Below are 14,312 nucleotides of genomic sequence, written 5' to 3'. Positions count from 1 at the left end.
TGCTTCAGTGATACAGTACACTCACACCTCTCACTGCTTCAGTGATACTGCACCCTCACACCTCTCACTGCTTCAGTGATATAGTACACCACACCTCTCACTGCTTCAGTGATACAGTACACTCACACCTCTCACTGCTTCAGTGATACAGCACCCTCACACCTCTCACTGCTTCAGTGATACAGTACACCACACCTCTCACTGCTTCAGTGATACAGTACACCACACCTCTCACTGCTTCAGTGATGCAGTACACCACACCTCTCACTGCTTCAGTGATGCAGTACACCACACCTCTCACTGCTTCAGTGATACAGTACACCACACCTCTCACTGCTTCAGTGATACAGCACCCTCACACCTCTCACTGCTTACTCTAGTCATTGAGACATGTTATTAACATGTGTGCCACACACTATTATTATAAGAACATAAGAACATAAGAAAGTTTACAAATGAGAGGAGGCCATTCAGCCCATCTTGCTTGTCTGGTTGTTAGTAGCTTATTGATCCCAGAATCTCATCAAGCAGCTTCTTGAAGGATCCCAGGGTGTCAGCTTCAACAACATTACAGGGGAGTTGGTTCCAGACCCTCACAATTCTCTGTGTAAAAAAGTGCCTCCTATTTTCTGTTCTGAGTGCCCCTTTATCTAATCTCCATTTGTGACCCCTGGTCCTTGTTTCTTTTTTCAGGTCAAAGAAGTCCCCTGGGTAGACATTGAACGCTGTCCTCTGCAGGTGAGAGGAGGATTTGTTATAAAGTGTATTTTTGCAATTTCCCCCATGCTCTTTCCATGGTTATACAATACTATGCATTTACCATAGTTTACCATGTTTATATTAACATGCTTTATCATACCTTGCGATTCTTTACAGTGCTTACCAATGCTTTGTCATGCTTTCACTATGCTGTATTACACTTTGCTGTGCTTTTACTATGGGGCATTTTTATAAGGGTTAAAAGCTGTATAACTAAGATCTCTCTGGTAATCTATTTTGCTCGTACAACAGGAATGTAAGGTGGATGCTGCAGTCACTCTGGAACCACAGTGCTACATACAGGACTATAGTGTCAGTGAGCTGACAGGTTTAGAAAGGCCAAGGGGGGCAATGCGTTTAAATTGTACAGAAAGCAACTCTGCAGATCCTCAGAAAAGGTCCCCCTCCCATTTCAGGTGTTTAATCTGCTTTGAATTCCACATCTCTAAAAATGTGCTTCACTGTGATAATTGCTTGTTCCCTTCTGATGTTATAATGAAGCACTTTGAATTCTGTTTGAGCACTAAAATCCTTTCACTGTCTAATTCCTTAAACCCACTAATGACATTGAAGTAAGTGAAATATCAGCACCACTTAGCCATCTGTAAACCTCATGAAAAGAACTGCCTCTTGTTCCCCTTACTTTGAAAAGTCGTGTTTATGAATCAGTTTTGATGTCCAGTGAAAGAACAGCCTGCGTGAGACAGATATCTTCAGGAGTGTCACACACAGCTTCAGAAAGGGATGTGTTTGGACAACATGGACATTGGGACCTTTGTGGCTCTTACACTTTTGGAAATAAAAACCTTGCGCTGATTGCCTTAGGGGTCTATGTGATCAGCTTATACCTCACCAAGATTTTTATTCTTTTTAATTTAGAGTACCCAATCATTTTACCTGCGATTTTCTCCCCAGAAAGCTCAGGAGACCTGAAGGTTCAGCGAGCGTCCTCCGATCCCATGACTGAGCCAGCGTCCTCTTAAACAGTGTAGATGTCAGCAAGCCTCTGGAGGACAAAGGCATTGTGGTTCTCATGTATGATAATGAGTGATTGTTAATTGCATTGTGGTTCTCATGTATGATAATGAGTGATTGTTAAGGTTCTCAAGCACTTTTTGAAACATGCAGTAATTGCGCACAACGGTGTTGCACAACGCAAAGCAAGCAATGCCTTGCTAATAAAGAATATTTTTTATCATGTATTGTTAAAGTCTGTGGTGCAGTTGGACGGGGTGTGGGGAACAGTAATTGATGGCGTTCGCTTGTCTACTTTTGGAATTAAATTCAGTTAGTCTTCCTTTTTTATACTTAGTACTTTTTTACACTTCATTCATCTAGACTGCAGGAGCTGTGGGTTAATTACTCTGTCTGGGAAAAGTGTAGCATATTTGTAATGAATGGCTTTATTTATTTTTTATCTCCCTGGGACCACAATAAGCGATAATTGAGATACTGCGCTGTCTGAGGAATGAGGTCTGCAAGTCTTTCCTGAGTCGATGCAATGGGTAACAAGACGTGCACAATTAGAGATGTGTGTTTAAGCAGCTTTCAGGACAGGGCCGCTTGACCTGACCTGACTGAACCTGACTGCCATTAATCCAGACTCACATACCATCTCATCAACTACAGGAGTCCATTACAACAAAGATTGACAGGTGTTCATGAACAATCAGGTATATGGCACATTAACTGCAGATTGGACTTTCCCTTTAAGATCTTTTCATTAGAATATATTACAGCAGGATACATTGTGGTAAACAATTCAAAACAAAACCTCCAAACAACCTAAAAGAGGAAGTTCAATGGATCAGTGGATTTGGCAATAAAGGGATACTTAATGTTTACCTGCTCAGTTACCTGCTTACCTTTTGTAGTGGTCCCTGAGTGGCTCACCTGGTAAAAGCAAGGTCCCGTGATGTGATGAGCGAGTCATACAGTCATGAGAGCACAGGTTCACATCCTGGCTGTGCGAAGTTGCTGGTCTTCGCTGGGGATTCTGGAAGGGAGCGTCACAGTCAGGTTAGAGAGGCAAAAATGGTTGGGAATGCACTACAGTGGCCCCTACTGGCCAGGCACCTGTTGAGCTCAAAGAGGACGCCTGCAGGACTGGCCTTTGTCCTTCTTTGTGTGAAGAGGCAATTGGCTTGGCAGTGGGAGCTGTTTCGGGGGTTGTCGAATTGGCTTGGCAGTGGGAGCTGTTTTTGGGGCTTGTCGAATTGGCTTGGCAATGGGAGCTGTTTTTGGGGGTTGTCAAATTGGCTTGGCAGTGGGAGCTGTTTTGGGGGTTGTCGAATTGGCTTGGCAGTGGGAGCTGTTTTTGAGGGTTGTCAAATTGGCTTGGCAGTGGGTTCTGTTTTGGGGGTTGTCGAATTGGCTTGGCAATGGGAGCTGTTTTGGGGCTTGTCAAATTGGCTTGGCAGTGGGTTCTGTTTTGGGGGTTGTCAAATTGGCTTGGTAGAGGGAGCTGTTTTGGGGGTTGTCAAATTGGCTTGGTAGAGGGAGCTGTTTTGGGGGTTGTCGAATTGGCTTGGCAGTGGGAGCTGTTTTGGGGGTTGTCGAATTGGCTTGGCAGTGGGAGCTGTTTTGGGGGTTGTCGAATTGGCTTGGCAGTGGGAATTGGCTTGGCAGTGGGAGCTGTTTTTGAGGGTTGTCAAATTGGCTTGGCAGTGGGTTCTGTTTTGGGGGTTGTCAAATTGGCTTGGCAGTGGGAGCTGTTTTGGGGGTTGTCGAATTGGCTTTGCAGTGGGAATTGGCTTGGCAGTGGGAGCTGTTTTTGAGGGTTGTCAAATTGGCTTGGCAGTGGGTTCTGTTTTGGGGGTTGTCGAATTGGCTTGGCAGTGGGAGCTGTTTTGGGGCTTGTCAAATTGGCTTGGCAGAGGGAGCTGTTTTGGGGGTTGTCAAATTGGCTTGGTAGAGGGAGCTGGTTTGGGGGTTGTCGAATTGGCTTGGCAGTGGGAGCTGTTTTGGGGGTTGTCGAATTGGCTTGGCAGTGGGAGCTGTTTTGGGGGTTGTCAAATTGGCTTGGCAGTGGGAGCTGTATTGGGGGTTGTCGAATTGGCTTGGCAGTGGGAGCTGCTCTACTGGGGTCGTACACACTTGAGATCTGAATATCTCACACATTAAAGCAGCTACTAGCACAGTGTTTGAATAGCCTGACGGATAAACAGAGTAATTGACACAGCCTAATGGTAAATCTTTATCAGAGTTTTAGTTACAGTGTCGCAGTTTTATGTAGACTAATAATTGGGTAATGCAAACTAATGGCGGTGATTGTGAAAGCGCTTACAACATAATGAGTAGAGAGACAGAGGAGTGCAGATGCCTTTCTGCAACATGACAGCTTCGTGCAGCTAATGCACTGCCATAGCAAACAAGTGGAAGCACAGATAAAACACAGTGCATCATTAATGTCAAAGCATAATGGAGAGAGTGCGTAATTAACTTCAACATACAGCACAGAGAGTGTCTAATTAACTTAATCTCACTAACAGTTAGAACTGAAGAGTGGAGATACTGTACAATGGAATATTATAATGAATGTTAAGGGATTATGGGTGGTTGTCTATACAGCAACTCCCAGAAATAGTTTTCTACATTATTACAAATAAATAAATAATTCAAACAGAAATCAGTTCAGCTGCTGTGTTGTTAATATGTTCAGGTGTTTTAGACTATCAGCTATATAAACAAACATTGCAGCTGTGGCCAAAATCACATCACCCTATAGAATGAACTAATTTTGCTTCATGAAGTCAAATGAAACCTGCTGAATAATGTTCCGTTAACATTGAATTACCTATCGCTTTGTAATTTTCCATATACTTAACAAAAACAATATTTCAAAATGTAACATGAAATACTGTACTATTATGGCTTCCAGTAGACTTTTGCGATATTACTTTGTAGGTTCTTTAATTATATGATGTTAAATAAAACCTCTAAATGCTGTTGGGATAGTGTGACAGGATGGCAGAGGATACTAGCATTCTCAAGACTCAGAGGCAGAGTATTTTAGAAATAGGGGGTTTATTTTTAATAAACCAAAACATAAATAAAACAAAGAAATGCCACACGGCAAAATAAAGGGCACAATGGCCAAAACAAAGATTTAAACAAAACAGAAATATCTTAAACTAAATATACAAAACTCAGTCATGAAAACCAGCAAACACACAAGCGCCGCCCGCCCCTCCCCCGCACTTCAGTGTTTCTCCTTTGTTCTCCTCCCTTTTTCCCGTGCTGCAACATGGCCAGCTTTATATTGGCCAGCTGGGCCAATTAAACAATTAATAATATAATCCCCCAATTTGGTGATTGGGATCATGTGTTTAATTGGCGGCCATTCCAGCTCTGGTCTGTAGCTCCACTCCAGAGCCAGAATGGTCACCCATCACGTGACCCCTTCCATTAAAGGGGCAGGACAACTTTGTCCTGCCACAGATAGCTTTTGACTGAAATGCTGAGTCCTTCAAATCATTGTGAGTCGTGCATGTTCAGGAAGGGACACATGCTGCTTTTATTGTTTTTAAAGCTAATTTAGATTCATCGTGAGAGTGTCATTGGATTCAATGAGACTTGACTGAAATAATATGATATTATTAAAAAAAAATGTACACTAAGTAAAGTGCATTGAATAAGACATAACTACAGAAAATGAGTATAGCTACCATATAAATAAAGCAACAAACCGTCTGAAAACCAGTACAGCAGTATTATAACCAACTGGAAACCAATACAGCAATATTCTAACCAACTGGAAACCAGTACAGCAATATTCTAACCAACTGGAAACCAATACAGCAATATTCTAACCAACTGGAAACCAATACAGCAATATTCTAACCAACTGGAAACCAATACAGCAATATTCTAACCAACTGGAAACCAGTACAGCAATATTCTAACCAACTGGAAACCAGTACAGCAATATTCTAACCAACTGGAAACCAGTAGAGCAGCAATATTCTAACCAACTGGAAACCAGTACAGCAATATTCTAACCAACTGGAAACCAGTAGAGCAGCAATATTCTAACCAACTGGAAACCAGTACAGCAATATTCTAACCAACTGGAAACCAGTAGAGCAGCAATATTCTAACCAACTGGAAACCAGTACAGCAATATTCTAACCAACTGGAAACCAGTAGAGCAGCATTCTAACCAACTGGAAACCAGTACAGCAATATTCTAACCAACTGGAAACCAGTAGAGCAATATTGTAACCAACTGGAAACCAGTACAGCAATATTCTAACCAACTGGAAACCAGTACAGCTACCTCAGCTTTGAGCAGATGAAAATCATTTACTAGAAACTCAACCAAGAAAGAGAGAAAAGAAAAAAACAGAAGGAAATAAAATCGATATGATGTGCTTAAAGGGGATTGTGTTTGTGTGTACTGATGCTGAGAACAGCACATTGCACAAGAAAAGGTAATAAAAGCTTGAAGCTCTTCTCACTATATCACTTCCCTGCTGTCCCCTGTTCTCTGTAATATTTTATTATTATGAAGAAGAAGAAGAAGAAGAAGAAGAAGAAGAAAAATTGTTGCAATACAGCTTCTTCTGTATATCATTTTCAATAAAATTAATACACAAAAAAGATATCTTACTGCATCTATATCTTATTAGATACAACTGTCAGTCCCACATATGTGAGTTAATATTCTGCAGCATTACAGACAGCACCACGCTTTCATTTTAGAGTTAAGAGAACGCTTTGATTTATACCCGGGCCCAGCCAGTGTGTTAACTGAGTGACTGGTGCAGAGTATCACAGCACCAGGGCATCTCATACTGGGGTGTGATTTAATATACGCAGAGGTGAGGTGCAGAGTATCACAGCACCAGGGCATCTCATACTGGGGTGTGATTTAATATACACAGAGGTGAGGTGCAGAATATCACAGCACCAGGGCATCTCATACTGGGGTGTGATTTAATATACACAGAGGTGAGGTGCAGAGTATCACAGCACCAGGGCATCTCATACTGGGTGTGATTTAATATACACAGAGGTGAGGTGCAGAGTATCACAGCACCAGGGCATCTCATACTGGGTGTGATTTAATATACACAGAGGTGAGGTGCAGAGTATCACAGCACCAGGGCATCTCATACTGGGTGTGATTTAATATACACAGAGGTGAGGTGCAGAATATCACAGCACCAGGGCATCTCATACTGGGGTGTGATTTAATATACACAGAGATGAGGTGCAGAGTATCACAGCACCAGGGCATCTCATACTGGGGTGTGATTTAATATACGCAGAGGTGAGGTGCAGAGTATCACAGCACCAGGGCATCTCATACTGGGTGTGATTTAATATATGCAGAGATGAGGTGCAGAGTATCACAGCACCAGGGCATCTCATACTGGGTGTGATTTAATATATGCAGAGATGAGGTGCAGAGTATCACAGCACCAGGGCATCTCATACTGGGTGTGATTTAATATACACAGAGGTGAGGTGCAGAGTATCACAGCACCAGGGCATCTCATACTGGGGTGTGATTTAATATACGCAGAGATGAGGTGCAGAATATCACAGCACCAGGGCATCTCATACTGGGGTGTGATTTAATATACGCAGAGGTGAGGTGCAGAGTATCACAGCACCAGGGCATCTCATACTGGGTGTGATTTAATATATGCAGAGATGAGGTGCAGAGTATCACAGCACCAGGGCATCTCATACTGGGTGTGATTTAATATACACAGAGGTGAGGTGCAGAGTATCACAGCACCAGGGCATCTCATACTGGGGTGTGATTTAATATACGCAGAGATGAGGTGCAGAATATCACAGCACCAGGGCATCTCATACTGGGTGTGATTTAATATATGCAGAGATGAGGTGCAGAGTATCACAGCACCAGGGCATCTCATACTGGGTGTGATTTAATATACACAGAGGTGAGGTGCAGAGTATCACAGCACCAGGGCATCTCATACTGGGGTGTGATTTAATATACGCAGAGATGAGGTGCAGAGTATCACAGCACCAGGGCATCTCATACTGGGTGTGATTTAATATACACAGAGGTGAGGTGCAGAGTATCACAGCACCAGGGCATCTCATACTGGGGTGTGATTTAATATACGCAGAGATGAGGTGCAGAATATCACAGCACCAGGGCATCTCATACTGGGGTGTGATTTAATATACACAGAGGTGAGGTGCAGAGTATCACAGCACCAGGGCATCTCATACTGGGTGTGATTTAATATACACAGAGGTGAGGTGCAGAGTATCACAGCACCAGGGCATCTCATACTGGGTGTGATTTAATATACACAGAGGTGAGGTGCAGAATATCACAGCACCAGGGCATCTCATACTGGGGTGTGATTTAATATACGCAGAGATGAGGTGCAGAATATCACAGCACCAGGGCATCTCATACTGGGGTGTGATTTAATATACACAGAGGTGAGGTGCAGAGTATCACAGCACCAGGGCATCTCATACTGGGTGTGATTTAATATACACAGAGGTGAGGTGCAGAATATCACAGCACCAGGGCATCTCATACTGGGTGTGATTTAATATACACAGAGGTGAGGTGCAGAGTATCACAGCACCAGGGCATCTCATACTGGGTGTGATTTAATATACGCACAGATGAGGTGCAGAGTATCACAGCACCAGGGCATCTCATACTGGGGTGTGATTTAATATACGCAGAGGTGAGGTGCAGAATATCACAGCACCAGGGCATCTCATACTGGGGTGTGATTTAATATACACAGAGATGAGGTGCAGAGTATCACAGCACCAGGGCATCTCATACTGGGGTGTGATTTAATATACACAGAGGTGAGGTGCAGAGTATCACAGCACCAGGGCATCTCATACTGGGTGTGATTTAATATACGCAGAGATGAGGTGCAGAGTATCACAGCACCAGGGCATCTCATACTGGGTGTGATTTAATATACACAGAGGTGAGGTGCAGAATATCACAGCACCAGGGCATCTCATACTGGGGTGTGATTTAATATACACAGAGGTGAGGTGCAGAGTATCACAGCACCAGGGCATCTCATACTGGGGTGTGATTTAATATACGCAGAGGTGAGGTGCAGAGTATCACAGCACCAGGGCATCTCATACTGGGGTGTGATTTAATATACACAGAGGTGAGGTGCAGAGTATCACAGCACCAGGGCATCTCATACTGGGGTGTGATTTAATATACACAGAGGTGAGGTGCAGAGTATCACAGCACCAGGGCATCTCATACTGGGGTGTGATTTAATATACGCAGAGATGAGGTGCAGAGTATCACAGCACCAGGGCATCTCATACTGGGTGTGATTTAATATACACAGAGGTGAGGTGCAGAGTATCACAGCACCAGGGCATCTCATACTGGGGTGTGATTTAATATACGCAGAGGTGAGGTGCAGAGTATCACAGCACCAGGGCATCTCATACTGGGGTGTGATTTAATATACACAGAGGTGAGGTGCAGAGTATCACAGCACCAGGGCATCTCATACTGGGGTGTGATTTAATATACACAGAGGTGAGGTGCAGAGTATCACAGCACCAGGGCATCTCATACTGGGGTGTGATTTAATATACACAGAGGTGAGGTGCGGTATATCACAGCAGCAGGGCATCTCATACTGGGTGTGATTTAACTAGCTATAAGCATCAGTGAGGTGCGGTATATCACAGCACCAGGGCATCTCATACTGGGGTGTGATTTAACAAGCTATAAGCATCAGTGAGGTGCGGTATATCACAGCACCAGGGCATCTCATACTGGGGTGTGATTTAACTAGCTATAAGCATCAGTGAGGTGCGGTATATCACAGCACCAGGGCATCTCATACTGGGGTGTGATTTAACAAGCTATAAGCATCAGTGAGGTCAGAATATCACAGAACCAGGGCATCTCATACTGGGTGTGATTTAACAAGCTATAAGCATCAGTGAGGCGCAGAATATCACAGCACCAGGGCATCTCATACTGGGTGTGATTTAATATACGCAGAGATGAGGTGCAGAGTATCACAGCACCAGGGCATCTCATACTGGGGTGTGATTTAATATACACAGAGGTGAGGTGCAAAGTATCACAGCACCAGGGCATCTCATACTGGGGTGTGATTTAATATACACAGAGGTGAGGTGCAAAGTATCACAGCACCAGGGCATCTCATACTGGGGTGTGATTTAATATACACAGAGGTGAGGTGCAGAGTATCACAGCACCAGGGCATCTCATACTGGGTGTGATTTAATATACACAGAGGTGAGGTGCAGAATATCACAGCACCAGGGCATCTCATACTTGGTGTGATTTAATATACGCAGAGGTGAGGTGCAAAGTATCACAGCACCAGGGCATCTCATACTGGGGTGTGATTTAATATACACAGAGGTGAGGTGCAGAGTATCACAGCACCAGGGCATCTCATACTGGGTGTGATTTAATATACACAGAGGTGAGGTGCAGAATATCACAGCACCAGGGCATCTCATACTGGGTGTGATTTAATATACGCAGAGGTGAGGTGCAGTATGTTTTGTTTCACCACACTGCAGTTGTACTGTACAATACCTGTATCAATCACACAGCATTGCTTTAAAGGGGGCTGCAGCATAACGTTTATTTTAATTGAACATCGTACCAAAAACTAAAAAAAATGCTCTGAGAAACAAAGCCATATTTGTTTAGAAGGAAAGTCAGAAGCCAAAATTCACATGTATTTCTTTCTCTCTTTAATATCTCTAAAATGTACTATTGGCTGTTAAGCCTTTCTGATTGAATAGACACATTTAGTACAGTACACAGGGATTTAGAAAGTCAATTCAGCGAATTCTAACTCAGAAATTAAACACTACCTAAAGATAAGTATTCTCTTGTTTTAATCGGTATATCCCATTTGCCTAATGTTTATAGTGCGAGTCCTCTTCATGCTTTAATTAGAGACAGTGATCAAGACCCAAAGACTGGCCTCCCCTGTCCCTGCCTCACTATGAAAGCTCTGTGCTTTCAATGCACACACAAGGACATTTAAAAGTGTGCTGTGAACAATGTGAAAAATAGGAGGCACTTTTTTTACACAGAGAATTGTGAGGGTCTGGAACCAACTCCCCAGTAATGTTATTGAAGCTGACACCCTGGGATCCTTCAAGAAGCTGCTTGATGAGATTCTGGGATCAATAAGCTACTAACAACCAAACGAGCAAGATGGGCTGAATGGACTCCTCTCGTTTGTAAACTTTCTTATGTTCTTATGTTCTTAATGTGTCATACTGTACATCTCTATACATTCCCTTCAAATGTAATCTATTGCATGGGCATTCCCATATCAAAAATATAAGAAGAAAATAAGACATTATTTAATTTCACTGAAAAATAAAGCCTTTCTGATTAGTGATTAGCTGTCAGAGTTGCAGTACAGTATATGTGAAGGCAGTCCTGTTTTGTAAAGGTGCTTGGAATGACTCATGTCCCATCCTGTTTTGTAAAGGTGCTTGGAATGACTCGTGTCCCATCCTGTTTTGTAAAGGTGCTTGGAATGACTCGTATCCCGTCCTGTTGTAAAGGTGCTTGGAATGACTCGTATCCCGTCCTGTTGTAAAGGTGCTTGGAATGACTCGTGTCCAGCACTGTTGTAAAGGTGCTTGGAATGACTCGTGTCCAGCACTGTTTTGTAAAGGTGCTTGGAATGACTCGTATCCCGTCCTGTTGTAAAGGTGCTTGGAATGACTCGTATCCCGTCCTGTTGTAAAGGTGCTTGGAATGACTCGTGTCCAGCACTGTTTTGTAAAGGTGCTTGGACTGACTCGTATCCCGTCTTGTTGTAAAGGTGCTTGGAATGACTCGTGTCCTATCCTGTTTTGTAAAGGTGCTTGGAATGACTCGTGTCCCATCTGTTTTGTAAAGGTGCTTGGAATGACTCGTGTCCACCACTGTTTTGTAAAGGTGCTTGGAATGACTCGTATCCCGTCCTGTTTTGTAAAGGTGCTTGGAATGACTCGTGTCCACCACTGTTTTGTAAAGGTGCTTGGAATGACTCGTATCCCGTCCTGTTTTGTAAAGGTGCTTGGAATGACTCATGTCCCGCTGGTTTACTGGCACCATGTCAAAGCTCTGTGTTTGAATGGGGCCCTTCTGAGAGGAAAGTGATAAGAAAGCAGCAGGGTCACGCTGGCGAACGCTTACCCCATTAACTTGTCACTAAGGCAGTAGCTTGCATACCTATTATTAAAGCATTTCATTGAGACGTCCTGATGCACACAGTAATTACAATGTCACATTGAACAAAGAGGCACATGAACCTAGAGGAGAGGGTCCATGGTTTGCTCTTGATTCAGTAAGATTGTAAGGGATTGGACTTACTTCACATTTTCTATTGCTAATATAGCGTGTTACCCATGAGCCTAAAGCAACTGCTCATCTAGAGTTAATCTAATCTAGGAGGGATGGCGAGTACTAATAGATTACAGATGCTGAGAGAGAAAGTGGAAGCACTGGCTGAATGGTGTCCCCCTGTGTTTAATACCAGTCCCCATGCCTCCCTCCACAAATAGCCACGCCGAGCAGCTGTAAAGAAAAGAGACTTTACAAGAGTGGCGATAAGGGCATTGCACCCTGAGCGGCGCAGCCAGGAGCTGTCACAGGAATCAATTGATTGGATTTCAGTAACAGGTCTCTATTTCCATTAAAGATCATGTAGCCAAAGGCTATAATCTGTACAGAGACAGTTATACACCAAGCTGACAAACAAGTGCACATGAACAGACAGCTGATGCCCTGCTCTGCTGCTGCTCTGCCCCTTGCCATGGAGCCAGTGTGATTGATAATCAAACATGTGATGCCCTGTTCTGCCCCTTGCCATGGAGACAGTGTGATTGATAATCAGACATGTGATGCCCTGCTCTGCCCCTTGCCATGGAGACAGTGTGATTGATAATCAGACATGTGATGCCCTGTTCTGCCCCTTGCCATGGAGACAGTGTGATTGATAATCAGACATGTGATGCCCTGCTCTGCCCCTTGCTGTGGATCCAGTGTGATTGATAATCAGACATGTGATGCCCTGTTCTGCCCCTTGCTGTGGATCCAGTGTGATTGATAATCAGACATGTGATGCCCTGCTCTGCCCCTTGCTGTGGATCCAGTGTGATTGATAATCAGACATGTGATGCCCTGTTCTGCCCCTTGCTGTGGATCCAGTGTGATTGATAATCAGACATGTGATGCCCTGTTCTGCCCCTTGCCGTGGAGCCAGTGTGATTGATAATCAGACATGTGATACTCTGCTCTGCCCCTTGCTGTGGATCCAGTGTGATTGATAATCAGACATGTGATGCCCTGTTCTGCCCCTTGCTGTGGATCCAGTGTGATTGATAATCAGACATGTGATGCCCTGCTCTGCCCCTTGCCATGGAGACAGTGTGATTTGGTGGTGACTTCAGACCAGGGAAATGAAACCAAAACAAGGAATAGAGGGGCACACTGAGGCGCTACAGCACTCAGCTTTTTATTAAATTATAGAAACAAACAGGTTTACAAAACAAAACACTTTCAAACAAAAGGGCATGTTGGCCAAAAGAACAAGCAAATAACAACTCGAATAACCAAGCAAGTATCACACTGGTACAAACCTGCGTGAATAGCAATTGTTTTAAGCTTTCTATGTTTTTAATTACCTCCTTTCTCTCGACTACCGTTCTCCACTCTGAACACACTCTCCCTGCAGCCAAACTGCAGGTCTTTTATATTCTGGCTGAGGGGTTGAGTAGCTATTAATTATCTTATTACCCCTCAGTCACATTCTGCACGGGTTTACTTAGTCAGCAGGACTGTCAGCCAGTTAAATAATCAGTAGCTGACAGTCACGCATTCTCACAGATAATTAAAATAATAATAAAATACATATATTCAATACATAAATCATAATAATACAATAAATCATAAACATAGTGCACAATATATTCATAGGGGCAGGGCTCCCCGTCACACTGTTATAGTCTTTATTTTAACGGTCATAACACTGCTATTAAAACAATGTGGTTTATGTCAACATTAGCTTAATATTTTTTCTCAAAAAATGTAGCTTTTAATAAAGAGTCTGACAACATGTTTTAAGTTTAAAATAGTTTGTTATATTTTATGGTAACCAATTTAAAACTAAAACACTATAGGGTGTGTTCAGTGATGAAAGTTCACAGATAGAAAATGCCAGCTGATGCTGTGAACCCTCCCTTTAATTTCAGAAATCCGCACATGCGCAGTAAAGGCCAGATCTACTTTTCCAAGGTCTACCAATCTCCAGCAACACCGGTACATTTAAAACAATTTGATTATTCCACTCCTGCATAGAAAAACAAATCAATATCCGTTTAAATGCTTTACATCAGTGGTGTCAACTCCAATATCCATTAGGGTTCATGTTTGTTTGTTTGTTTGTTTGTTTGTTCTTTTGCTTTTACTGCTGAAGTTGTTTTCCAAACACTTACAGTTGCCTGTACAAATTCACTGCACTAGGGTAGGTATATGGGTGTTTCTTACAGAGACAGCAACT

At 43.2% G+C, this 14,312-nt stretch overlaps 1 long non-coding RNA gene across 1 annotated transcript in view; it reads left to right on the top strand.

Moving 5' to 3' along the window:
- LOC117411564 (uncharacterized) overlaps positions 1–14,312 on the top strand; it is a 68,909-nt gene that overhangs the window by 34,053 nt on the left and 20,544 nt on the right. Inside the window, exon 3 of the long non-coding RNA XR_009328820.1 lies at positions 694–738. This is a non-coding gene — a long non-coding RNA (uncharacterized LOC117411564). The remainder of the gene's footprint in view (positions 1–693; positions 739–14,312) is intronic.

Source organism: Acipenser ruthenus, chromosome 6, assembly GCF_902713425.1.
Source record: "Acipenser ruthenus chromosome 6, fAciRut3.2 maternal haplotype, whole genome shotgun sequence".
In the NCBI taxonomy this organism is placed as follows: Eukaryota; Metazoa; Chordata; class Actinopteri; order Acipenseriformes; family Acipenseridae; genus Acipenser; species Acipenser ruthenus.
This window is presented reverse-complemented; position numbering and strand designations above follow the sequence as displayed.